The sequence below is a fragment of the Lactuca serriola genome, chromosome 1, assembly GCF_051521515.1.
Source record: "Lactuca serriola cultivar US96UC23 chromosome 1, Lser_US96UC23_V15, whole genome shotgun sequence".
Lineage (NCBI taxonomy): Eukaryota > Viridiplantae > Streptophyta > Magnoliopsida > Asterales > Asteraceae > Lactuca > Lactuca serriola.
In genome coordinates this window covers 85551360-85577241 of record NC_136408.1, presented here as the reverse complement: position 1 = coordinate 85577241, position 25882 = coordinate 85551360, and the positions used below count along the sequence as shown (strand labels likewise).

Genomic DNA, 25882 nt, shown 5'->3' with positions numbered 1-25882 from the left:
CTCACAAAAACATTAGATTTTAGAAAGTCGATAATTGTTTTGGCATCGACCGACCTTGTGGCTTTGGCCTCAACCCAATTAGAAACATAGTCAACCGCGAGCAAGATGTAAACATTGCCAAACGAAATGTGGAATGGGCCCATGAAATCAATCCCCCATACGTTAAAAATTTCACAAACAAGGATTGGTTTTTGTGGCATTTGATTTTTTTGTGAAATGTTCCTTGTCATTTGGCACCGTTCACAACTTTTGCAAAACAAATAACAATCACGTGACATGGTTGGCCAAAATAATCCACATTCAAGGACCTTTCTCAAAGTCTGGCTAGGTCCTAAGTGTCCCCCACAAGTAAATTCATGAAAAAATTTCAAAATGGATTAGTGCTCTTGTTGGGGTACACATCGCCTAATGATTTGATCGAGACAGTGTTTCCACAAATAAGGCTCATCCCACACATAATATTTTGAATCACTTTTAAACTTGTCTTTTTGAGCACGTGTGAATGTGTCGGGATACCTCTTTGTGACCAAAAAGTTAACGATATCGGCATACCAAGGAGTAGATTGAGTGAGGGAAAATAGATGCTCATCCGGAAACTCGTCCCGCAAAGGGAGAGGAGTTTCGTTTGAAGTGATCCGGCTTAGGTGATCGGCAACAAGATTCTCACATCCACTATTGTCCCGGATTTCCAAATAAAATTCTTGTAACAATAAAATCCACCAGATGAGTCTAGGCTTTGCATCTTTCTTTGTCATCAAGTACTTAAGAGTTGCGTGATCCGAATACACAATGACCTTGGTACCAAGTAGGTATTGTCTAAATTTCTCCAAGGCGAACACTATGGCCAATAGTTTCTTCTCCGTAATAAAGTAGTTGCTTTGAGCATTGTCTAGTGTTCTCGATTCATAGTAGATCACATGGGAGGCTCGTCCATTCTTTTGACCCAAACGGTGCCTATTGCATAGTTGCTTGCATCACACATGATCTCAAAGGGGAGATCCCAATTTGGAGCTTGCATGATGGGGGCGGATGTAAGCAACTCTTTGAGCTTATCGAAAGCTTCTTTGCACGCCTCATTGAACTCGAAATCAACATCCTTTTGCAAGAGTTGGCACATTGGTCTTGTTATCTTTGAAAAATCTTTGATGAATCTCCGGTAGAAACCTGCATGGCCCAAAAAAGAACGAACTTCCCGAACACAAGTCGGGTAAGATAAGCTTTGAATAACATCTATCTTGGCCTTATCTACCTCAATTCCTTTCTTTGACACAATATGACCCAAAATAAGACCTTGACTCACCATAAAATGACATTTTTCAAAGTTTAAAACCAAATTCGTTTCAATGCATCTTTTTAAAATTTTGGTGAGATTGGTCAAACACTCTTGAAAGGAGTTTCCATATACTGTAAAATCATCCATGAATACTTCAATTATATTTTCAACATATTCCGAAAAGATACTAACCATACAACGTTGGAAAGTGGCCGGGGTGTTACATAATCCGAATGGCATTCTCCGGTATGCAAAAGTGCCAAATGGACATGTAAATGTTGTCTTTTCTTGGTCTTCCGGTGCCACCGAGATTTGGTGAAAACCTGAATACCCGTCTAAACAACAATAATGGGATTTTCCGGCCAACCTTTCTAACATTTGGTCGATGAAAGCTAATAGAAAATGATCTTTTCTAGTGCTTGCATTGAGTTTGCGGTAGTCAATACATACTCTCCACCCGTTTTGCACACGAGTGGGGACCATCATACCTTTGTTGTTCTCGACTACCATGATTCCCGTCTTCTTCGGCACGACTTGAACCGGGCTCACCCATTTGCTTTCCGAGATTGAATAAATCATTCCCGCATCTAGGTGCTTCAAAATATCTTTCTTGACCACTTCCATCATTTTCGGATTCAACCTTCTTTGAGTGTCTCTACTCGGCTTACATTCATCCTCCATTAAGATTTTGTGCATACAAGTGGAGGGACTCAAACCTTTGATATCAGTAATCGTCCAACCCATTGCCTCTTTATGTTCCCTCAACGCCTTGAGGAGTTGTTCTTCTTCACACTTGGTTAGGTGAGTCGAAATGATGACCGGAAGAGTCTCGTTGTCTCCCAAGTACACATACTTCAAATGTTGAGGAAGGATCTTCAATTCTAATTCCGGCGGTTGGACAAGGGAGGGCGGCAATCTCGTGTGAGTTTGAGGTAATTCAATTTGCTTCACACTAAATCCGGTGGTCTTCTTGATCTCCAAATTGTTGACTAATCTTTCAACTTCGGGGTCTAGTGAGTAGAGCTTCAACTTCTTGGCTAATTTTCCACAATCAAACCCTTTGCTCAAAACCATCTCCAACATGTCACCATTAGACAACTCGAACAAATCTTAGGTTAATGGTTCAACAACATCAACAAAGCACAAGGATGAAACATCACTAGGATACCTCATAACATCATAGATGTTACAACTTATTGTTTCACCATCAAATTCCATTGTCAAGCTTCCCGCATACACATCAATCTTTGTTCTAGCCGTCTTCAAGAATGGTCTCCCAAGTAAGATTATACCCGATTTTGAGGATACTTGTTCATCTAGGTTAATCACATAGAAATCCGCCGAGAAGACCAATTGGTTTACTTGCACTAGGACATCTTCCAAAACACCTCAAGGAAAGACACTTGATTTATCCGCAAGAGATATTATGACACCAGTTTCACTTAAGGGTTCGACATTCAATGATTCATACACCGAATAGGGCATGACATTGATAGAGGCACCAAGATCAATCATAGCACTACTAAAAGTGACATCTCAAATCTTGCAAGGAACCGTGAACATTCCAGGATCTTTGCACTTGGGTGAAAGCTTCCTTTGTAAAACCGTTGATGCATTTTCGTTCATCGAGACTTTCTCATTTCCTTTCAACTTTCTCTTGTTGGTGCAAAGATCTTTCAAGAATTTTGCATATCTCGGAATTTGTTTGATTGCATCAAGTAAAGGAATGTTTACTTCCACTTTTCGGAAGGTGTCCAAAATCTCTTTCTCCTCCATTTTCTTCGTCGAAGTTGCAAGTCGGGAGGGGAATGGCGGTTGAGTGGCTATGGGTGTTACGAGGGGAATAGTCTTCTTTGGAACTCTGTCTTGTGCATCGTTCTTGACCATAGGTTCTTCAATGGGAATGACTTCTATTTCTTCCTCTTCATCCATTGGCGTCTTCTTTGAACTAATTTCTCCGGCTTGTTTGCCACTTCTCAAGGTCACCACATTGACATTTGGGTTCTTTTCGGTTTGAGAAGGCAATTTCCCATGAGACTCCAACTTGCTTATGGATGTAACTATATCTCTTATTTGCGGTTCAAGGTTAGAGATACTAGCTCTTGTCTCTTTTTGGAATTGTTGGGTGCTAGTGGCTAGGGATTTGACAATGTCTTCGAGAGACATTCCGGGGCTACTTGGTTGGGATTGAGGAGGTTGTTGGTGATGTGGAGGGTGTGGTTTGGGTTGATAATGTGGTTGCGGGTGTTGGTAGTGAGGTTGTGGTGGTGGGTAGGAAGGTCTAACCAATGCATTTTGAGGCAATAGTCCCGGGTTGTAGCTCATGTTGGGATTGGACTTCCAACTTGAATTATATGCATTTTGGTAACCGGATGGCTTATTGTGGTAGTTTTGGAACTCCCCCGTGGCATTTACATGCTCCTCATCTTCTTGAAGGATGGGACACATATCCGTAGGATGTCCCATTGTTGCACATATTCCACAAACCATCACTTGTGGAGTTTGTCTCATGGCTAGCTTTTGGACAACGGAGGTTAGATCTTTGATTTGAGACTCAAGATTTGATGTTCCCACTTCGTTGACTTTGTGTTGTGAATCTCTTTTCATGTCTTGGCGCGGGCCAAAATGTTGAGAATTCACGGCTATGGTGTTGAAAAGTTGTCTAACATGAATTTGATTACCATTGATTAACAACTTGTATATGTTTACTGAATTGAAGGTAGGCCTAATAAACGAGGAGAAGAGGATTACGAGGTCCTACTGATCCCACGTATTATTTATGGCTATTGGGTATATGAAGGGCACGTTGACCCATTTCGCATTTGATTTACTTGGACCTTACTAGCAATGCTAATGGGCCACTAAGGCCCAATAACACTTAAAAGTCATTGAGGGTCCCTTAAATATGAAATTGGGTCATAGAAGGCCCAATAACATTTATTATTATCCCTTGGGCCCAAAAATCATGTTAATGGGTCACAAAGGCCCAACAAGCATGCTTGGAACTTTCAAGCCCAAATATTTGAATGTTTACTTGTTTTAGGTATAGTATAATTGTTGGAAAGTTTAATTGAGTGATTGTTAATTTCGCACCGGAACGAGGCCGGTCGGTTATTTATAACGATGTTTGGAATTATACGTATTTTCATCTTTCCATTTTCATGAATTGTAGTTTGGTATTTTTATTTTAACTCAAATATATTAAAAATAAAATAATTGACTAAAAAATATTGGTTTGAACCCTTTCAGCCCTTCTTTAGTAAAATTGACAATTTTAGTCCTTTATACAAAAAAAGACATTTTGGGCCCTTAAACCATTTTCTTGACATTTTTGACCCTTAGACTTGTTTAAAAGATGTTATTTGTTCAAAATTTACTCTTTGTCAGTTTCAGCCCCTCTAGAAAAGAATCTTTCAGTTTAAGCCCAAACTTTTCGCAATTTTTACAATTTTGGCCCAAAATCCAAAAAGTTTACATTTTTTTATCCTTGTTTGGAAAATACATCATTTTAACCCCTGATTTAGTTTTATTCACCATTTTACCCCCTGTCTTGAGAAGTTTATCATTTCAACCCCTTGAAAGTTCTAATTTTCGCAAATTTTGGCTCAATGGGCCGAAAAGCCCAAAATTTGGCCCATTAAGCCATAAATTTTATTTCTAACCTTTAAAAGAGTATGATATTCATAAAAACACTTATTTTTACTGTTTTGACTCTTTTAATCCTGGAGAAAACCGTGAATAGCAATTTTTCAACCCAACTTTTGTTTGTTTGACAATTTTAGCCCAAAAGTGAGTTTTATGTTGCAATATGTATATTTTAATCTTAGAGGGTAATTTTTCTTGACTTGTTTTAGTGTAATACCTCTTAGATCATGTTTATCTTCCTCTTAGAGCCATAGATCTCGAATTTCTATTCTTTTTGTTACACATTTGCCACATAAACACATGAAATCACACATAAAATACACATACACATAGATCTACACATTTTACTTGTATTCTCCCCCATAAAACATATGAAAACCGAAAATAGAGGGGTATGAACTCACCTTTGCTTGTTGATTTCGATTTGAAGAAGAGATGGAAGAGTTTGATGTTATTTTCGGCCCTAGCAAGCTTTCTTGGGTTGATTTCGATATTAGAGATTTCTAGGATGATGATCATGAGTTGATATGAGTTAAGAAGAGATTTGTGATAAAACAAAGAGTCTAGATTATGGATCCAAGTATCAACTTACCTGAGATGATGATTTTTGTGGAACAACCTTCTTGAAAAGCTCTTAATCTCGAAATTTTGATGGAGAAAGGAGAGGTTGTTGTGAGTTCTTGAGATATGTTTAAGTGAGTTATGTGTGTGTGTGTGTTTTTCCCTTTGGACGAGAGTGATAAGAAGAGAAGGAGAAGAGAGAGAGGTGAAAGGATGGTTTCTTGGAGGTATGAGATGTTGCTTGGAAGTCCATGGGGTAATAAGGAGGTGGCTAACCCTCCTTATTTCATGAGTTTTTTTTTCCTCTTGGGTCAAGAAAAGGGAAGAAAGAAAAAGAATTTGGGCCTTTGGTGCTTAAGTCCATATCATGGGCCCATTTTGATGATTTTCGGCCTAATATAATTTAAAGAATGAGTTTTATGGCCCATTAGGGCTATTTAGTTTTGTTATGGCCCATTAGGGTATTATATTTCATTCTAGGCCCATTATGGCCCAAAATATTAAAATAAATGAAAGTGGGTCTAATTAGTGTCCATTTAAGGGTCTTAAGCCCAAAATAGTCAAATTGGAAGCTTATTGGTCCATTAGGCCTAATAAGGAAATCCTAGTCCATAATGGACTTAAACCAGGATTTTTATGGCTTCCAATTCTTTGTTGACTATTTGAAGTGCTTGTATAGAGTGTTTGATGGAAATTTTGTTGTTATTGAATAAGCATCATACATGCTTTCACATTTTTGGTTCACAAATGTTATCATTGTTGTTGTTACAAAGCATCAAAATTTATAGTTGTGACAAATTGCGCTGAAACTGTTCTGTTTGCTGATGCTGGACGCGAACACCTATAGAGACCACATGCGGGCCATTTGTTTATTAACGCGGACGGCCCTTGGAGTACACGCAGACTGCATGAAATCTTTTACCATTTTTCTCAATTTTAGCTCTTTGACCAATACGAACACCGGGTCTTCAAATCCAACATTCTTTTACCGCAAGAAGGAAGAAGAAGAGATGTTAAATGCAAAAATGGACCATCTACGACACTTATTCAGAATTAGAAAAAGACAAAAACTTTTAGCTTTCCAAAAATGCCCCTCTTTAACGTCTTTGCCGAGACGTGCTTCCCTCTTGATTTCAGTACATCGGGGCATCCAATTGGATGAAATCAAAGACATTTGCGTTAAAACCTTCATAGAAAGGTTTCAATCGATGCCCATTGACTTTAAAGGTTTGCCCCGTTTCTTCACTTTGAATCTCAACTGCTTCATGCTCAAATACTTTTAGCACAACAAACGAACCTATCCATCTTGACCTCAACTTTCCAGGAAATAATTTCAATCGCGAATGATAATGCAAAACCCTATGTCCCGGCTCGAAATGTCTGCGGGTAATGGACTTGTCATGGAAAAGCTTTGTCCTTTCCTTGTAAATTCTTGAGTTTTCATAGGAGTCATTTCTCAAATCCTCCAACTCTTGAAGTTGAAGCTTCCTATGCCTTCCCGCCTCATCGATGTTAAAGTTGCATTGTTTGACCGCCCAAAATGCACGGTGTTCCAATTCCACGGGAATATGACATGGTTTTCCAAAAACCAACCTAAATGGGGACATTCCTATCGGGGTCTTGTACACGGTCCGATAGGCCCACAAGGCATCATCAAGCCTTGAACTTCAGTTTTTTATTGAGGGATTCACCGTTTTCTCAAGTATACTCTTCATTTCACGATTCGAAACCTCCGCTTGACCGTTCGTTTAAGGGTGATAGGCTGTTGAAACACGGTGGGTCACGTTATACTTCTTCAATAAATCCTCCATCATCTTGTTGCAAAAGTGCGTCCCCTATCACTAATCAAAGCCCTAGGCACACCAAACCTCACAAAAACATTAGATTTTAGAAAGTCGATAATTGTTTTGGCATCGACCGACCTTGTGGCTTTGGCCTCAACCCAATTAGAAACATAGTCAACCGCGAGCAAGATGTAAACATTGCCAAACGAAATGTGGAATGGGCCCATGAAATCAATCCCCCATACGTTAAAAATTTCACAAACAAGGATTGGTTTTTGTGGCATTTGATTTTTTTGTGAAATGTTCCTTGTCATTTGGCACCGTTCACAACTTTTGCAAAACAAATAACAATCACGTGACATGGTTGGCCAAAATAATCCACATTCAAGGACCTTTCTCAAAGTCTGGCTAGGTCCTAAGTGTCCCCCACAAGTAAATTCATGAAAAAATTTCAAAATGGATTAGTGCTCTTGTTGGGGTACACATCGCCTAATGATTTGATCGAGACAGTGTTTCCACAAATAAGGCTCATCCCACACATAATATTTTGAATCACTTTTAAACTTGTCTTTTTGAGCACGTGTGAATGTGTCGGGATACCTCTTTGTGACCAAAAAGTTAACGATATCGGCATACCAAGGAGTAGATTGAGTGAGGGAAAATAGATGCTCATCCGGAAACTCGTCCCGCAAAGGGAGAGGAGTTTCGTTTGAAGTGATCCGGCTTAGGTGATCGGCAACAAGATTCTCACATCCACTATTGTCCCGGATTTCCAAATAAAATTCTTGTAACAATAAAATCCACCAGATGAGTCTAGGCTTTGCATCTTTCTTTGTCATCAAGTACTTAAGAGTTGCGTGATCCGAATACACAATGACCTTGGTACCAAGTAGGTATTGTCTAAATTTCTCCAAGGCGAACACTATGGCCAATAGTTTCTTCTCCGTAATAAAGTAGTTGCTTTGAGCATTGTCTAGTGTTCTCGATTCATAGTAGATCACATGGGAGGCTCGTCCATTCTTTTGACCCAAACGGTGCCTATTGCATAGTTGCTTGCATCACACATGATCTCAAAGGGGAGATCCCAATTTGGAGCTTGCATGATGGGGGCGGATGTAAGCAACTCTTTGAGCTTATCGAAAGCTTCTTTGCACGCCTCATTGAACTCGAAATCAACATCCTTTTGCAAGAGTTGGCACATTGGTCTTGTTATCTTTGAAAAATCTTTGATGAATCTCCGGTAGAAACCTGCATGGCCCAAAAAAGAACGAACTTCCCGAACACAAGTCGGGTAAGATAAGCTTTGAATAACATCTATCTTGGCCTTATCTACCTCAATTCCTTTCTTTGACACAATATGACCCAAAATAAGACCTTGACTCACCATAAAATGACATTTTTCAAAGTTTAAAACCAAATTCGTTTCAATGCATCTTTTTAAAATTTTGGTGAGATTGGTCAAACACTCTTGAAAGGAGTTTCCATATACTGTAAAATCATCCATGAATACTTCAATTATATTTTCAACATATTCCGAAAAGATACTAACCATACAACGTTGGAAAGTGGCCGGGGTGTTACATAATCCGAATGGCATTCTCCGGTATGCAAAAGTGCCAAATGGACATGTAAATGTTGTCTTTTCTTGGTCTTCCGGTGCCACCGAGATTTGGTGAAAACCTGAATACCCGTCTAAACAACAATAATGGGATTTTCCGGCCAACCTTTCTAACATTTGGTCGATGAAAGCTAATAGAAAATGATCTTTTCTAGTGCTTGCATTGAGTTTGCGGTAGTCAATACATACTCTCCACCCGTTTTGCACACGAGTGGGGACCATCATACCTTTGTTGTTCTCGACTACCATGATTCCCGTCTTCTTCGGCACGACTTGAACCGGGCTCACCCATTTGCTTTCCGAGATTGAATAAATCATTCCCGCATCTAGGTGCTTCAAAATATCTTTCTTGACCACTTCCATCATTTTCGGATTCAACCTTCTTTGAGTGTCTCTACTCGGCTTACATTCATCCTCCATTAAGATTTTGTGCATACAAGTGGAGGGACTCAAACCTTTGATATCAGTAATCGTCCAACCCATTGCCTCTTTATGTTCCCTCAACGCCTTGAGGAGTTGTTCTTCTTCACACTTGGTTAGGTGAGTCGAAATGATGACCGGAAGAGTCTCGTTGTCTCCCAAGTACACATACTTCAAATGTTGAGGAAGGATCTTCAATTCTAATTCCGGCGGTTGGACAAGGGAGGGCGGCAATCTCGTGTGAGTTTGAGGTAATTCAATTTGCTTCACACTAAATCCGGTGGTCTTCTTGATCTCCAAATTGTTGACTAATCTTTCAACTTCGGGGTCTAGTGAGTAGAGCTTCAACTTCTTGGCTAATTTTCCACAATCAAACCCTTTGCTCAAAACCATCTCCAACATGTCACCATTAGACAACTCGAACAAATCTTAGGTTAATGGTTCAACAACATCAACAAAGCACAAGGATGAAACATCACTAGGATACCTCATAACATCATAGATGTTACAACTTATTGTTTCACCATCAAATTCCATTGTCAAGCTTCCCGCATACACATCAATCTTTGTTCTAGCCGTCTTCAAGAATGGTCTCCCAAGTAAGATTATACCCGATTTTGAGGATACTTGTTCATCTAGGTTAATCACATAGAAATCCGCCGAGAAGACCAATTGGTTTACTTGCACTAGGACATCTTCCAAAACACCTCAAGGAAAGACACTTGATTTATCCGCAAGAGATATTATGACACCAGTTTCACTTAAGGGTTCGACATTCAATGATTCATACACCGAATAGGGCATGACATTGATAGAGGCACCAAGATCAATCATAGCACTACTAAAAGTGACATCTCAAATCTTGCAAGGAACCGTGAACATTCCAGGATCTTTGCACTTGGGTGAAAGCTTCCTTTGTAAAACCGTTGATGCATTTTCGTTCATCGAGACTTTCTCATTTCCTTTCAACTTTCTCTTGTTGGTGCAAAGATCTTTCAAGAATTTTGCATATCTCGGAATTTGTTTGATTGCATCAAGTAAAGGAATGTTTACTTCCACTTTTCGGAAGGTGTCCAAAATCTCTTTCTCCTCCATTTTCTTCGTCGAAGTTGCAAGTCGGGAGGGGAATGGCGGTTGAGTGGCTATGGGTGTTACGAGGGGAATAGTCTTCTTTGGAACTCTGTCTTGTGCATCGTTCTTGACCATAGGTTCTTCAATGGGAATGACTTCTATTTCTTCCTCTTCATCCATTGGCGTCTTCTTTGAACTAATTTCTCCGGCTTGTTTGCCACTTCTCAAGGTCACCACATTGACATTTGGGTTCTTTTCGGTTTGAGAAGGCAATTTCCCATGAGACTCCAACTTGCTTATGGATGTAACTATATCTCTTATTTGCGGTTCAAGGTTAGAGATACTAGCTCTTGTCTCTTTTTGGAATTGTTGGGTGCTAGTGGCTAGGGATTTGACAATGTCTTCGAGAGACATTCCGGGGCTACTTGGTTGGGATTGAGGAGGTTGTTGGTGATGTGGAGGGTGTGGTTTGGGTTGATAATGTGGTTGCGGGTGTTGGTAGTGAGGTTGTGGTGGTGGGTAGGAAGGTCTAACCAATGCATTTTGAGGCAATAGTCCCGGGTTGTAGCTCATGTTGGGATTGGACTTCCAACTTGAATTATATGCATTTTGGTAACCGGATGGCTTATTGTGGTAGTTTTGGAACTCCCCCGTGGCATTTACATGCTCCTCATCTTCTTGAAGGATGGGACACATATCCGTAGGATGTCCCATTGTTGCACATATTCCACAAACCATCACTTGTGGAGTTTGTCTCATGGCTAGCTTTTGGACAACGGAGGTTAGATCTTTGATTTGAGACTCAAGATTTGATGTTCCCACTTCGTTGACTTTGTGTTGTGAATCTCTTTTCATGTCTTGGCGCGGGCCAAAATGTTGAGAATTCACGGCTATGGTGTTGAAAAGTTGTCTTGTTTGTTGTGGAGTTTTACTAAAGACATCACCACCACTTGAGGCATCAACTAATCTTCTCTCCATTGGCAACAATCCCTCATAAAAGTGTTGAATGAGGAGTTGTTCCGGAATTTGGTGTTGTGGGCAACTATAACACAAATTGTTGAACCTCTTTCAATAATCGTGAAAAGTCTCATTTTGACCTTGGCGGATTCTACAAATCTCATTTCTAAGACTTGAAACTCTTGACGCGGGATAGAACTTATCAAGAAAAGCTCTTGCCATGTCGTTCCATGAGTTGATCGATCCCGGGGGGAGATAGAATAACCAATCCTTTGCTCTATTGGCCAATGAAAAGGGGAATGCCCTTAGCTTGATTTAGTCATCGGTTGACCCTTGTGGCTTCATGCTAGTGCAAATAATGTGGAACATCTTCAAGTGCTTATGCAAGTCTTCGTTCTCCAATCCATGAAAAGTTGGGAAGTGATGGACTAAACTTGACTTCAATTCCGAACCTCCTTCCAAAACCGGGTAATTGATACCAGTTGGAGTTTGTGTAACATCGATCTCCATCATTTGCCTCAAAGTTCTTTCGAGAGCCTCTCCTCCATTCGCCATTGCAATTGGTTCAATAATGGGGGAGTTTTGTGATGGTGTTTCAGGAATTTCTTGGCAGGGGTCGGGACTAGAATTGGGTTCCGTGTCACTTGATGAAGTGGGTTCAACCTCTGGATCCCCGTGAGGATTGGAAGTTTGACCACGTTCTATTCTTTTTTTCCTTCGCCAAACACCTTGCTTCTTTTTCAATTTCCGGGTTATAAATCAAGTCACTTGTACGCTGAGATCTGAGCATAGAGAAACAAATTGATTAAAAATAAACCAATCCCCGACAACGGCGCCAAAATTTGTTGGTTGTCGAGGCCAACAAAATAAATGCCCTAAATATTACACACTAAAATAGTGCAGAGTGGTAAAGGGATCGTATCCACGTAGATTGGTTCAATTTAAATCTCTATGTAAACCTCTTTGTAAAATACTTGTGAAACAAAATTAAAAGTAAAATATGAGGGGTTAATTCTTTTTGATTGTTTGACAAAATTAAAACTAGCTAGCATGGAAATATGACAAGTAAACAAGTAAAAGATTTGATTAAATTCAATGAAGTAAAATTGGTTGATTTTTGGGTACACCTCATGGATGACATGATTGGCTTATCATTAGACTTAATGGAATAACACTTGTGAATTGGTTTAAATTGGATATAGCAATTTATAAGCACAAATTGCCTCAACTCTTCTTAGAAATTAAAATGGCTAGATGAGCTCTTAACACATTTCCTTAATTGAAGTCACAAAATCAATGAAGCATAAAATCTTGTGAAAATTAATTAGCTTTAAGTTATAAGAGTTACCAAGTCCAAAAGATAATAAAATGATTACATTATCATTATGGAGGAAAAATTTCCATGGTCTAAATGAAATGAAAACAAACATATAAACCATTTGTTGCTTACTAATTTGAAGGTCCATTACTTAACCAAGAAATTAGTCAACAAAAACAAGCATTCATTCATCCAAGCTCATGATCAAAGATAAATAAACATAACAAGATGTTTAACTAGGAAACATTTCCATAAACTTCAAACACAAGATAATAATAAGTCTTCAAAGCAACTAATCATCCATGGGTTAAACCCTAATCAACCAAATGAAATTTTAGCCAAGCATGACCAAAGTAAAAGAAAAGCAATATAGTTTAGTGGTACCAAACATTGTCTTAGATGCAAGATGGAAAGAAATTACACTATTCTTCCAAAAATTCTTCAAATCTTCCAAAGTTTTCTTGAGAGAGAATGGTGTGTGTTCTTCAAGTGATAATCCCCAATAATGCCTCCAATCTCCAGCAAAAGGGAGCTGATTTCCGGATTAAAAAAGGTGCCAAAAGCCACCCACCAAACTTCCACAAATAGAGTCAACAAGTCAAAACCCGGAATCAAATCAGCACAATTCACGCGGATCGCGTATGGGTCTACGCGGACCGCGTGGGTCATGCTGAATGTGGGACTTGGGCCATTTAACATATAATCTAGCCTAATCTTCTCATTCACACTTCAGCCCACATGCATAACTCTTTAGAGCCCATTTGTGCCATTCCAAAGCCTTCTAATGATTGATCCAATGCTCCTTCAATCTTTAGTAGCTCGATTCCGCGTCGCCTCATCATCATCCTTGCTCAAAAATTAAGTCTAAATTGATTTCTTGTTTATGCAAGCACCAAGCCCAATCGCACCACTCCAAATCCACAAGCAAACCGCAAGCCTCCATAAGTCCCGCACCCTTCTAAGCCTCCAATAACAAAAAGTCTTCGATAAATCCTGCAAATAAGCTCAAAAGACTAGAAAGCACCTGGTAAAGGAGAAAAATAACAAAAAGAGAAAATATGCATGAAGATTAACTAAAATGAGATGGTTTTAACTAAAAATAAACTACGGAAAGAAGTAATAAAATGATGCTATCCAATCACCCCATGCTTGAACCTTACTTGTCCTTAAGTAAGACAAGACTAAAATGAACTTGGGATGAATTACCCTAAAAATAAAAAGAATGGGCAGAACCATGGAACCTGTTCAACGTTAGTCAACATGGTAAGAATTGATCTCGCTGCTATCTCACAACTTTTTCATCCGATGACAATGGGATCATAAACCACAGCCAGGACAACTCTCCTAGGTGAGTAAGGAGGGATGGTCAGTCGCAGCCTCAATGGAACATGCATACAATGAAGAACATCTGTAGTAGGGACCAAGCAGCTGGATGGGCTTGGGTAGAGCTCTTCTTTAAGTGTACACTCTGATCTCACGTCTGCCGGTTTCTCTCATGTGTAACTAGGTTTAATCACTCGGGCATCGTTGTAGGAATCGGTTCACTTAGTGTTGGCCCAAACCTCCCGTAGTATCCGACTCGACAGTCTCCCTAACATCACCAATTTGCGAAAAACAACTCGATCTATATACAATAAAACAAACCTATACAAATGAATATCAAACGTCGGGTGGCCAAAATGTTGGAAAATTTTGTTCAATAATTGAACCGGTCACCCTTCTCATATTTCTGCAGCTGGAAATTTGCCTCCCATTTTTTTCTTTTATTTATTTTATTTTATTTTTGTTGTTTTTTTAACTAGATAACCCCTTTGACTCAAAATTTGGTTCCCAAAAGTGTGTAAGTGGGACCAAAAGGGTAGTAATATAATCTGAATGGTCTAAATATGAAAATGACCATGTGTGGAGCATAAAGATGTAATATAAGCTCCTTTTCAGACTTGCAATTTTCAAAAATAAAGAAAATGCCCTAATGTGGGCTAAAAGACACTCTAAAATCCTAAAAAAAATCGCGACAAGAAATGGTGATGTAAAGAGACCGGATATGGATCCTACTCGGGGACAAGCACCAGTGCTTCATCCTAACGGTTCAAACATGATCAATTGTGATCCTCTCGGCGGTAGTGACCGCAAGGCTAAGACATCCATTGCTATAGTATATCCTACAGTCATTAGTATTGTATGCATAATTCTTTATGGAAACTACCTGGCCATGATCAGTTACCTCTTTAAGCTACCAACATCTGATCCCAAGTATGAAATCCTAAACTGCAGCTAGTGGTCTCGGTTCGATGGGTGAGATAACAACAAAATCCTGGACCAATAATGATACAATAACTGTGAACCTATTCTATGGCATCCAAGAGAGGTGAGAATAAAAAGAAAACAAAAATGCATGAATGCTAATGCCCTAAGCTAAATGCCATGCAAAAATAAAAGATGAAAAAGAAGATAATAAAATCTTTTTGGAGTTTTATAAAAAAATGAATGCAATTTATACTAAAATGCTATGCGACCTAATTAAAATGCATGATAAATTAAAAAGAAAAAGGAATACCCGACCCCAAGCTTAGAAATAAGCATTGTCCTCAATGCTTGGGGCGAGGCGAAAGTACCTAAACCGGGGGATTGGGAGGAGGATACAGGTATTGGGGGTAGGGGTAAGGGTAAGGTGGAGGGGGATAAGGATGGGCGGGTAGAGGGTATGGACAGGGAGGCGGAAGTGGGACGTTCTCATAATGGTTTTGGGATTGGTGCCCCCCCACATATGGTGCATTTGCTGGGATATGATTTGGTTTGATACACAAAGAGCCTCGAACCACTCGGAAAAATTAGGGGGGAGGGGAGCGGGTAGTACCCGGGAGGGGCTTGTGGTTGGGCATGCTGTGGACCATGGGTGGGCTTATCGTCGGGCTCGTCATCCACATGCATCTCGTCATCATCTTGATCCTGGAGCACATCCTCATTGACTGATTGAGTGATGGTCCTCGCGAGTCTCCACTAAGTGTGATCGTGGAAGGTGAAGTTGGTGACTCGAGGGTCGGGAAGAATGAGATATCCGACCCCTTGAGGACAATACCATGTGAAACTGCTCCTATTACTGCGATGGATGTGGTGCATGTTTATGAGAGCGCGCTCATCCAAAAGATTTTTGCTGTCAACAGGCTAGTATTCGTCTGGGAGCTCGATCGATATCAAGACCGCGAGCCAAAAGGGTGACAAATCCCCCAATGCAAATATCACCGGACGTTTTAGTTCTCATGTGTGCGCATTTATGGAAAAAGAACGAAGCAAAGTCCGGGATTGGTGGGCTGTCACTCCTCGTCATACACCAATGGAAGAAGAGCTCATTTTTGGTAACCTGGCCTGCTTCTTTGTGGGCAAAAACTGTATACACCAAGATGCGATGGGAAATGCGGAGGCACGGGAGAATGATAGAGGTTGCTTTATCCCGATCGGAACACGAAAAGATACCCCCAGTGATTTCCGTCCAAAAGGTCTCATGATTGAACTTAGCAGGTAAGACGTCGAAAACTGTGGATGTGTTTGAAGAAGGCAAGCCCAAGATGTCGTTTATTGTTGCAAAATCGATGTACCTTCGGTCCCCTAGAAGTTGGAATGCGACTTTTCTTTTTTCGCTAGCGTACCCGCAATCGGCAAGAAACTCTCTAGTGGGGAGCTCGTAAGTGTGAGCCATGAGGTTGAGAAGGTTTTCCCACCCAATGTTACGGAACAATTGGGTGACCCCTTCAAGAACCCCTAATGATATAAGCGTAGGCCTGCACATGAACTTGGTGGATGCAACCTTTTTAGGCAAGCTCTTCGTGTAGTTTCGGCTGCCTTGGCATCCCGAAATCTTGGAATATCGGGAGCATCGTTTTGATTTCTAGTTGGGGCTTTGCCTCGGGCAGCAGCCGGGCGCTTCCTAGATGTGGACATAAACTACCTGCACGAAAAATAACCACTACACGAACCACAATCTCAACAAACGATATGTCAATCCAAATCACCAACCAACTCCCTATAGACTTCTAAAGTGGTTCAACAATCAAAGCAAGAAATAATTCCTAAACTCATTTGATGCAATAACATATGAATGGTTGTTCAGAGACATGCATCTTGATTAATTAAAATAAAGGAAAGAAAGTACCCGTTTTTGTTGAAAGTTCAAAATTTGCGCGCGAGAATTCGGGATTTGAAAATCTTGCAACTCTCCACCCCAAGCTTTATGCTTTGTTCAATATCCCGTGAGAAGCAATTTACCGCGAAAACCTGAGGAATCCGGCAATGGCTTGAAATTACGGCGAACTTTTCCGGCGAGCTTTGAGAGATATTTTTGGTGGGGTTTATAGAGCTCGGAAATTGGTGAAGAATGATGGTGGTCTCGCGAAATTCCGACCGACGGTTTGACGGGAAACTGAGTTTTAGTGGCGGAGATGGAGGTGCTCTAATGGAGGTTAGGGGAAAGGAAGAAGAAGAAGTGGGAAGGTAGAAGGGCCGGCTGGGGGTTTAGGGGTATTAAGTTGCGGTCAAACCTGGTCAAAACGCGGTAAACATCGATCAACAACTCACACGGATGCGGACGCGAGTACACGCGATCCGCATGAATAACCCTCGAACTATTCTGTCTTGCATCATTTACACGCGGACGAACTTGAGATGATACACGGTCCGTTTTAATAAACACGCGGACGGACGCACGAGTACATGCGGTTCGCGTGAATTGTGTCACACCCCCGAACCAGACGGCGGAAACGTCTGAGGGCTCGCGTGACTTAAATTGAATATCATCACAATGAATATACATGAATCATAACATAGACATCACCATGCATCAATATATTACAACTGACATTGTTCACATCAAGTACATTGTTTTAACATTACAAATCCATAACATAAATTGTTTGATAGTTTTCAAAAGCACAACACCTAACATACTTGGTATTACTCCTCAGCTTACCTGTTACCTGAGAATACAAGTTATTTTGAAAAACGGTCAACATATGGAATGTTGGTGAGTTCATAAGCATGGTTGCTTTGAAAATGTTTGTATAGTTTATAAAACCCAGAAAATCTGATATTTTCTGAAAAAAGAAATTGTTCATACCAAAGTTTGAAGATCCATCGGTTTATGCCTGAATGATTTCAAAGCGTATATAAATGAAAAGTTTTGCATTATAGTTATTGAAAAATACAAATGAATGATGTTGATTTCCTCGAAAAACCCGATGTTTTCCAAAGAAAAGAAATATAATTGTTTCAAATTATTATACCGTCACGACGAATGATTTTGAATTTTCCCTGATTACTCGGATAGTGTTAGATTTGTTTAATTGTGAGTCGTTATAACTATACATGATAATGACTAGTTCGTCTGTCTTGGCATTCTAACGAACGCCGGAATTGATCTTAAGATTTTTGTCACCCTAGACTGGCCGAGTCTAACTGTAGCGAACAACTGAGGTGTAGGGCAGTCACCCCCGTATAGATCTATACACAAACTCTCGCTCTCCCTCCAGGAGACTTTGATTATAACTACAGACTACAGACGACCCGTAGAGGTGCCGCCCGCTATTACTCACTAAATCTAACATGAATTTGATTACCATTGATTAACAACTTGTATATGTTTACTGAATTGAAGGTAGGCCTAATAAACGAGGAGAAGAGGATTACGAGGTCCTACTGATCCCACGTATTATTTATGGCTATTGGGTATATGAAGGGCACGTTGACCCATTTCGCATTTGATTTACTTGGACCTTACTAGCAATGCTAATGGGCCACTAAGGCCCAATAACACTTAAAAGCCATTGAGGGTCCCTTAAATATGAAATTGGGTCATAGAAGGCCCAATAACATTTATTATTATCCCTTGGGCCCAAAAATCATGTTAATGGGTCACAAAGGCCCAACAAGCATGCTTGGAACTTTCAAGCCCAAATATTTGAATGTTTACTTGTTTTAGGTATAGTATAATTGTTGGAAAGTTTAATTGAGTGATTGTTAATTTCGCACCGGAACGAGGCCGGTCGGTTATTTATAACGATGTTTGGAATTATACGTATTTTCATCTTTCCATTTTCATGAATTGTAGTTTGGTATTTTTATTTTAACTCAAATATATTAAAAATAAAATAATTGACTAAAAAATATTGGTTTGAACCCTTTCAGCCCTTCTTTAGTAAAATTGACAATTTTAGTCCTTTATACAAAAAAAGACATTTTGGGCCCTTAAACCATTTTCTTGATATCTTTGACCCTTAGACTTGTTTAAAAGATGTTATTGGTTCAAAATTTACTCTTTGTCAGTTTCAGCCCCTCTAGAAAAGAATCTTTCAGTTTAAGCCCAAACTTTTCGCAATTTTTACAATTTTGGCCCAAAATCCAAAAAGTTTACATTTTTTATCCTTGTTTGGAAAATACATCATTTTAACCCCTGATTTAGTTTTATTCACCCTTTTACCCCCTGTCTTGAGAAGTTTATCATTTCAACCCCTTGAAAGTTCTAATTTTCGCAAATTTTGGCTCAATGGGCCGAAAAGCCCAAAATTTGGCCCATTAAGCCATAAATTTTATTTCTAACCTTTAAAAGAGTATGATATTCATAAAAACACTTATTTTTACTGTTTTGACTCTTTTAATCCTGGAGAAAACCGTGAATAGCAATTTTTCAACCCAACTTTTGTTTGTTTGACAATTTTAGCCCAAAAGTGAGTTTTATGTTGCAATATGTATATTTTAATCTTAGAGGGTAATTTTTCTTGACTTGTTTTAGTGTAATACCTCTTAGATCATGTTTATCTTCCTCTTAGAGCCATAGATCTCGAATTTCTATTCTTTTTGTTACACATTTGCCACATAAACACATGAAATCACACATAAAATACACATACACATAGATCTACACATTTTACTTGTATTCTCCCCCATAAAACATATGAAAACCGAAAATAGAGGGGTATGAACTCACCTTTGCTTGTTGATTTCGATTTGAAGAAGAGATGGAAGAGTTTGATGTTATTTTCGGCCCTAGCAAGCTTTCTTGGGTTGATTTCGATATTAGAGATTTCTAGGATGATGATCATGAGTTGATATGAGTTAAGAAGAGATTTGTGATAAAACAAAGAGTCTAGATTATGGATCCAAGTATCAACTTACCTGAGATGATGATTTTTGTGGAACAACCTTCTTGAAAAGCTCTTAATCTCGAAATTTTGATGGAGAAAGGAGAGGTTGTTGTGAGTTCTTGAGATATGTTTAAGTGAGTTATGTGTGTGTGTGTGTTTTTCCCTTTGGACGAGAGTGATAAGAAGAGAAGGAGAAGAGAGAGAGGTGAAAGGATGGTTTCTTGGAGGTATGAGATGTTGCTTGGAAGTCCATGGGGTAATAAGGAGGTGGCTAACCCTCCTTATTTCATGAGTTTTTTTTCCTCTTGGGTCAAGAAAAGGGAAGAAAGAAAAAGAATTTGGGCCTTTGGTGCTTAAGTCCATATCATGGGCCCATTTTGATGATTTTCGGCCTAATATAATTTAAAGAATGAGTTTTATGGCCCATTAGGGCTATTTAGTTTTGTTATGGCCCATTAGGGTATTATATTTCATTCTAGGCCCATTATGGCCCAAAATATTAAAATAAATGAAAGTGGGTCTAATTAGTGTCCATTTAAGGGTCTTAAGCCCAAAATAGTCAAATTGGAAGCTTATTGGTCCATTAGGCCTAATAAGGAAATCCTAGTCCATAATGGACTTAAACCAGGATTTTTATGGCTTCCAATTCTTTGTTGACTATTTGAAGTGCTTGTATAGAGTGTTTGATGGAAATTTTGTTGTTATTGAATAAGCATCATACATGCTTTCACATTTTTGGTTCACAAATGTTATCATTGTTGTTGTTACAAAGCATCAAAATTTATAGTTGTGACAAATTGCGCTGAAACTGTTCTGTTTGCTGATGCTGGACGCGAACACCTATAGAGACCACATGCGGGCCATTTGTTTATTAACGCGGACGGCCCTTGGAGTACACGCAGACTGCATGAAATCTTTTACCATTTTTCTCAATTTTAGCTCTTTGACCAATACGAACACCGGGTCTTCAAATCCAACATTCTTTTACCGCAAGAAGGAAGAAGAAGAGATGTTAAATGCAAAAATGGACCATCTACGACACTTATTCAGAATTAGAAAAAGACAAAAACTTTTAGCTTTCCAAAAATGCCCCTCTTTAACGTCTTTGCCGAGACGTGCTTCCCTCTTGATTTCAGTACATCGGGGCATCCAATTGGATGAAATCAAAGACATTTGCGTTAAAACCTTCATAGAAAGGTTTCAATCGATGCCCATTGACTTTAAAGGTTTGCCCCGTTTCTTCACTTTGAATCTCAACTGCTTCATGCTCAAATACTTTTAGCACAACAAACGAACCTATCCATCTTGACCTCAACTTTCCAGGAAATAATTTCAATCGCGAATGATAATGCAAAACCCTATGTCCCGGCTCGAAATGTCTGCGGGTAATGGACTTGTCATGGAAAAGCTTTGTCCTTTCCTTGTAAATTCTTGAGTTTTCATAGGAGTCATTTCTCAAATCCTCCAACTCTTGAAGTTGAAGCTTCCTATGCCTTCCCGCCTCATCGATGTTAAAGTTGCATTGTTTGACCGCCCAAAATGCACGGTGTTCCAATTCCACGGGAATATGACATGGTTTTCCAAAAACCAACCTAAATGGGGACATTCCTATCGGGGTCTTGTACACGGTCCGATAGGCCCACAAGGCATCATCAAGCCTTGAACTTCAGTTTTTTATTGAGGGATTCACCGTTTTCTCAAGTATACTCTTCATTTCACGATTCGAAACCTCCGCTTGACCGTTCGTTTAAGGGTGATAGGCTGTTGAAACACGGTGGGTCACGTTATACTTCTTCAATAAATCCTCCATCATCTTGTTGCAAAAGTGCGTCCCCTATCACTAATCAAAGCCCTAGGCACACCAAACCTCACAAAAACATTAGATTTTAGAAAGTCGATAATTGTTTTGGCATCGACCGACCTTGTGGCTTTGGCCTCAACCCAATTAGAAACATAGTCAACCGCGAGCAAGATGTAAACATTGCCAAACGAAATGTGGAATGGGCCCATGAAATCAATCCCCCATACGTTAAAAATTTCACAAACAAGGATTGGTTTTTGTGGCATTTGATTTTTTTGTGAAATGTTCCTTGTCATTTGGCACCGTTCACAACTTTTGCAAAACAAATAACAATCACGTGACATGGTTGGCCAAAATAATCCACATTCAAGGACCTTTCTCAAAGTCTGGCTAGGTCCTAAGTGTCCCCCACAAGTAAATTCATGAAAAAATTTCAAAATGGATTAGTGCTCTTGTTGGGGTACACATCGCCTAATGATTTGATCGAGACAGTGTTTCCACAAATAAGGCTCATCCCACACATAATATTTTGAATCACTTTTAAACTTGTCTTTTTGAGCACGTGTGAATGTGTCGGGATACCTCTTTGTGACCAAAAAGTTAACGATATCGGCATACCAAGGAGTAGATTGAGTGAGGGAAAATAGATGCTCATCCGGAAACTCGTCCCGCAAAGGGAGAGGAGTTTCGTTTGAAGTGATCCGGCTTAGGTGATCGGCAACAAGATTCTCACATCCACTATTGTCCCGGATTTCCAAATAAAATTCTTGTAACAATAAAATCCACCAGATGAGTCTAGGCTTTGCATCTTTCTTTGTCATCAAGTACTTAAGAGTTGCGTGATCCGAATACACAATGACCTTGGTACCAAGTAGGTATTGTCTAAATTTCTCCAAGGCGAACACTATGGCCAATAGTTTCTTCTCCGTAATAAAGTAGTTGCTTTGAGCATTGTCTAGTGTTCTCGATTCATAGTAGATCACATGGGAGGCTCGTCCATTCTTTTGACCCAAACGGTGCCTATTGCATAGTTGCTTGCATCACACATGATCTCAAAGGGGAGATCCCAATTTGGAGCTTGCATGATGGGGGCGGATGTAAGCAACTCTTTGAGCTTATCGAAAGCTTCTTTGCACGCCTCATTGAACTCGAAATCAACATCCTTTTGCAAGAGTTGGCACATTGGTCTTGTTATCTTTGAAAAATCTTTGATGAATCTCCGGTAGAAACCTGCATGGCCCAAAAAAGAACGAACTTCCCGAACACAAGTCGGGTAAGATAAGCTTTGAATAACATCTATCTTGGCCTTATCTACCTCAATTCCTTTCTTTGACACAATATGACCCAAAATAAGACCTTGACTCACCATAAAATGACATTTTTCAAAGTTTAAAACCAAATTCGTTTCAATGCATCTTTTTAAAATTTTGGTGAGATTGGTCAAACACTCTTGAAAGGAGTTTCCATATACTGTAAAATCATCCATGAATACTTCAATTATATTTTCAACATATTCCGAAAAGATACTAACCATACAACGTTGGAAAGTGGCCGGGGTGTTACATAATCCGAATGGCATTCTCCGGTATGCAAAAGTGCCAAATGGACATGTAAATGTTGTCTTTTCTTGGTCTTCCGGTGCCACCGAGATTTGGTGAAAACCTGAATACCCGTCTAAACAACAATAATGGGATTTTCCGGCCAACCTTTCTAACATTTGGTCGATGAAAGCTAATAGAAAATGATCTTTTCTAGTGCTTGCATTGAGTTTGCGGTAGTCAATACATACTCTCCACCCGTTTTGCACACGAGTGGGGACCATCATACCTTTGTTGTTCTCGACTACCATGATTCCCGTCTTCTTCGGCACGACTTGAACCGGGCTCACCCATTTGCTTTCCGAGATTGAATAAATCATTCCCGCATCTAGGTGCTTCAAAATATCTTTCTTGACCACTTCCATCATTTTCGGATTCAACCTTCTTTGAGTGTCTCTACTCGGCTTACATTCATCCTCCATTAAGATTTTGTGCATACAAGTGGAGGGACTAAAACCTTTGATATCAGTAATCGTCCAACCCATTGCCTCTTTATGTTCCCTCAACGCCTTGAGGAGTTGTTCTTCTTCACACTTGGTTAGGTGAGTCGAAATGATGACCGGAAGAGTCTCGTTGTCTCCCAAGTACACATACTTCAAATGTTGAGGAAGGATCTTCAATTCTAATTCCGGCGGTTGGACAAGGGAGGGCGGCAATCTCGTGTGAGTTTGAGGTAATTCAATTTGCTTCACACTAAATCCGATGGTCTTCTTGATCTCCAAATTGTTGACTAATCTTTCAACTTCGGGGTCTAGTGAGTAGAGCTTCAACTTCTTGGCTAATTTTCCACAATCAAACCCTTTGCTCAAAACCATCTCCAACATGTCACCATTAGACAACTCGAACAAATCTTGGGTTAATGGTTCAACAACATCAACAAAGCACAAGGATGAAACATCACTAGGATACCTCATAACATCATAGATGTTACAACTTATTGTTTCACCATCAAATTCCATTGTCAAGCTTCCCGCATACACATCAATCTTTGTTCTAGCCGTCTTCAAGAATGGTCTCCCAAGTAAGATTATACCCGATTTTGAGGATACTTGTTCATCTAGGTTAATCACATAGAAATCCGCCGAGAAGACCAATTGGTTTACTTGCACTAGGACATCTTCCAAAACACCTCAAGGAAAGACACTTGATTTATCCGCAAGAGATATTATGACACCGGTTTCACTTAAGGGTTCGACATTCAATGATTCATACACCGAATAGGGCATGACATTGATAGAGGCACCAAGATCAATCATAGCACTACTAAAAGTGACATCTCAAATCTTGTAAGGAACCGTGAACATTCCAGGATCTTTGCACTTGGGTGAAAGCTTCCTTTGTAAAACCGTTGATGCATTTTCGTTCATCGAGACTTTCTCATTTCCTTTCAACTTTCTCTTGTTGGTGCAAAGATCTTTCAAGAATTTTGCATATCTCGGAATTTGTTTGATTGCATCAAGTAAAGGAATGTTTACTTCCACTTTTCGGAAGGTGTCCAAAATCTCTTTCTCCTCCATTTTCTTCTTCGAAGTTGCAAGTCGGGAGGGGAATGGCGGTTGAGTGGCTATGGGTGTTACGAGGGGAATAGTCTTCTTTGGAACTCTGTCTTGTGCATCGTTCTTGACCATAGGTTCTTCAATGGGAATGACTTATATTTCTTCCTCTTCATCCATTGGCGTCTTCTTTGAACTAATTTCTCCGGCTTGTTTGCCACTTCTCAAGGTCACCACATTGACATTTGGGTTCTTTTCGGTTTGAGAAGGCAATTTCCCATGAGACTCCAACTTGCTTATGGATGTAACTATATCTCTTATTTGCGGTTCAAGGTTAGAGATACTAGCTCTTGTCTCTTTTTGGAATTGTTGGGTGCTAGTGGCTAGGGATTTGACAATGTCTTCGAGAGACATTTCGGGGCTACTTGGTTGGGATTGAGGAGGTTGTTGGTGATGTGGAGGGTGTGGTTTGGGTTGATAATGTGGTTGCGGGTGTTGGTAGTGAGGTTGTGGTGGTGGGTAGGAAGGTCTAACCAATGCATTTTGAGGCAATAGTCCCGGGTTGTAGCTCATGTTGGGATTGGACTTCCAACTTGAATTATATGCATTTTGGTAACCGGATGGCTTATTGTGGTAGTTTTGGAACTCCCCCGTGGAATTTACATGCTCCTCATCTTCTTGAAGGATGGGACACATATCCGTAGGATGTCCCATTGTTGCACATATTCCACAAACCATCACTTGTGGAGTTTGTCTCATGGCTAGCTTTTGGACAACGGAGGTTAGATCTTTGATTCGAGACTCAAGATTTGATGTTCCCACTTCGTTGACTTTGTGTTGTGAATCTCTTTTCATGTCTTGGCGCGGGCCAAAATGTTGAGAATTCACGGCTATGGTGTTGAAAAGTTGTCTTGTTTGTTGTGGAGTTTTACTAAAGACATCACCACCACTTGAGGCATCAACTAATCTTCTCTCCATTGGCAACAATCCCTCATAAAAGTGTTGAATGAGGAGTTGTTCCGGAATTTGGTGTTGTGGGCAACTATAACACAAATTGTTGAACCTCTTTCAATAATCGTGAAAAGTCTCATTTTGACCTTGGCGGATTCTACAAATCTCATTTCTAAGACTTGAGACTCTTGACGCGGGATAGAACTTATCAAGAAAAGCTCTTGCCATGTCGTTCCATAAGTTGATCGATCCCGGGGGG

At 39.8% G+C, this 25882-nt stretch overlaps 1 pseudogene; it reads right to left on the bottom strand.

The window, feature by feature from the left end:
- Positions 1–377: 377 nt before the first annotated feature.
- Positions 378–22402, bottom strand: LOC145058149 (uncharacterized; annotated as a pseudogene).
- Between the last annotated feature and the right edge of the window lie 3480 nt (positions 22403–25882).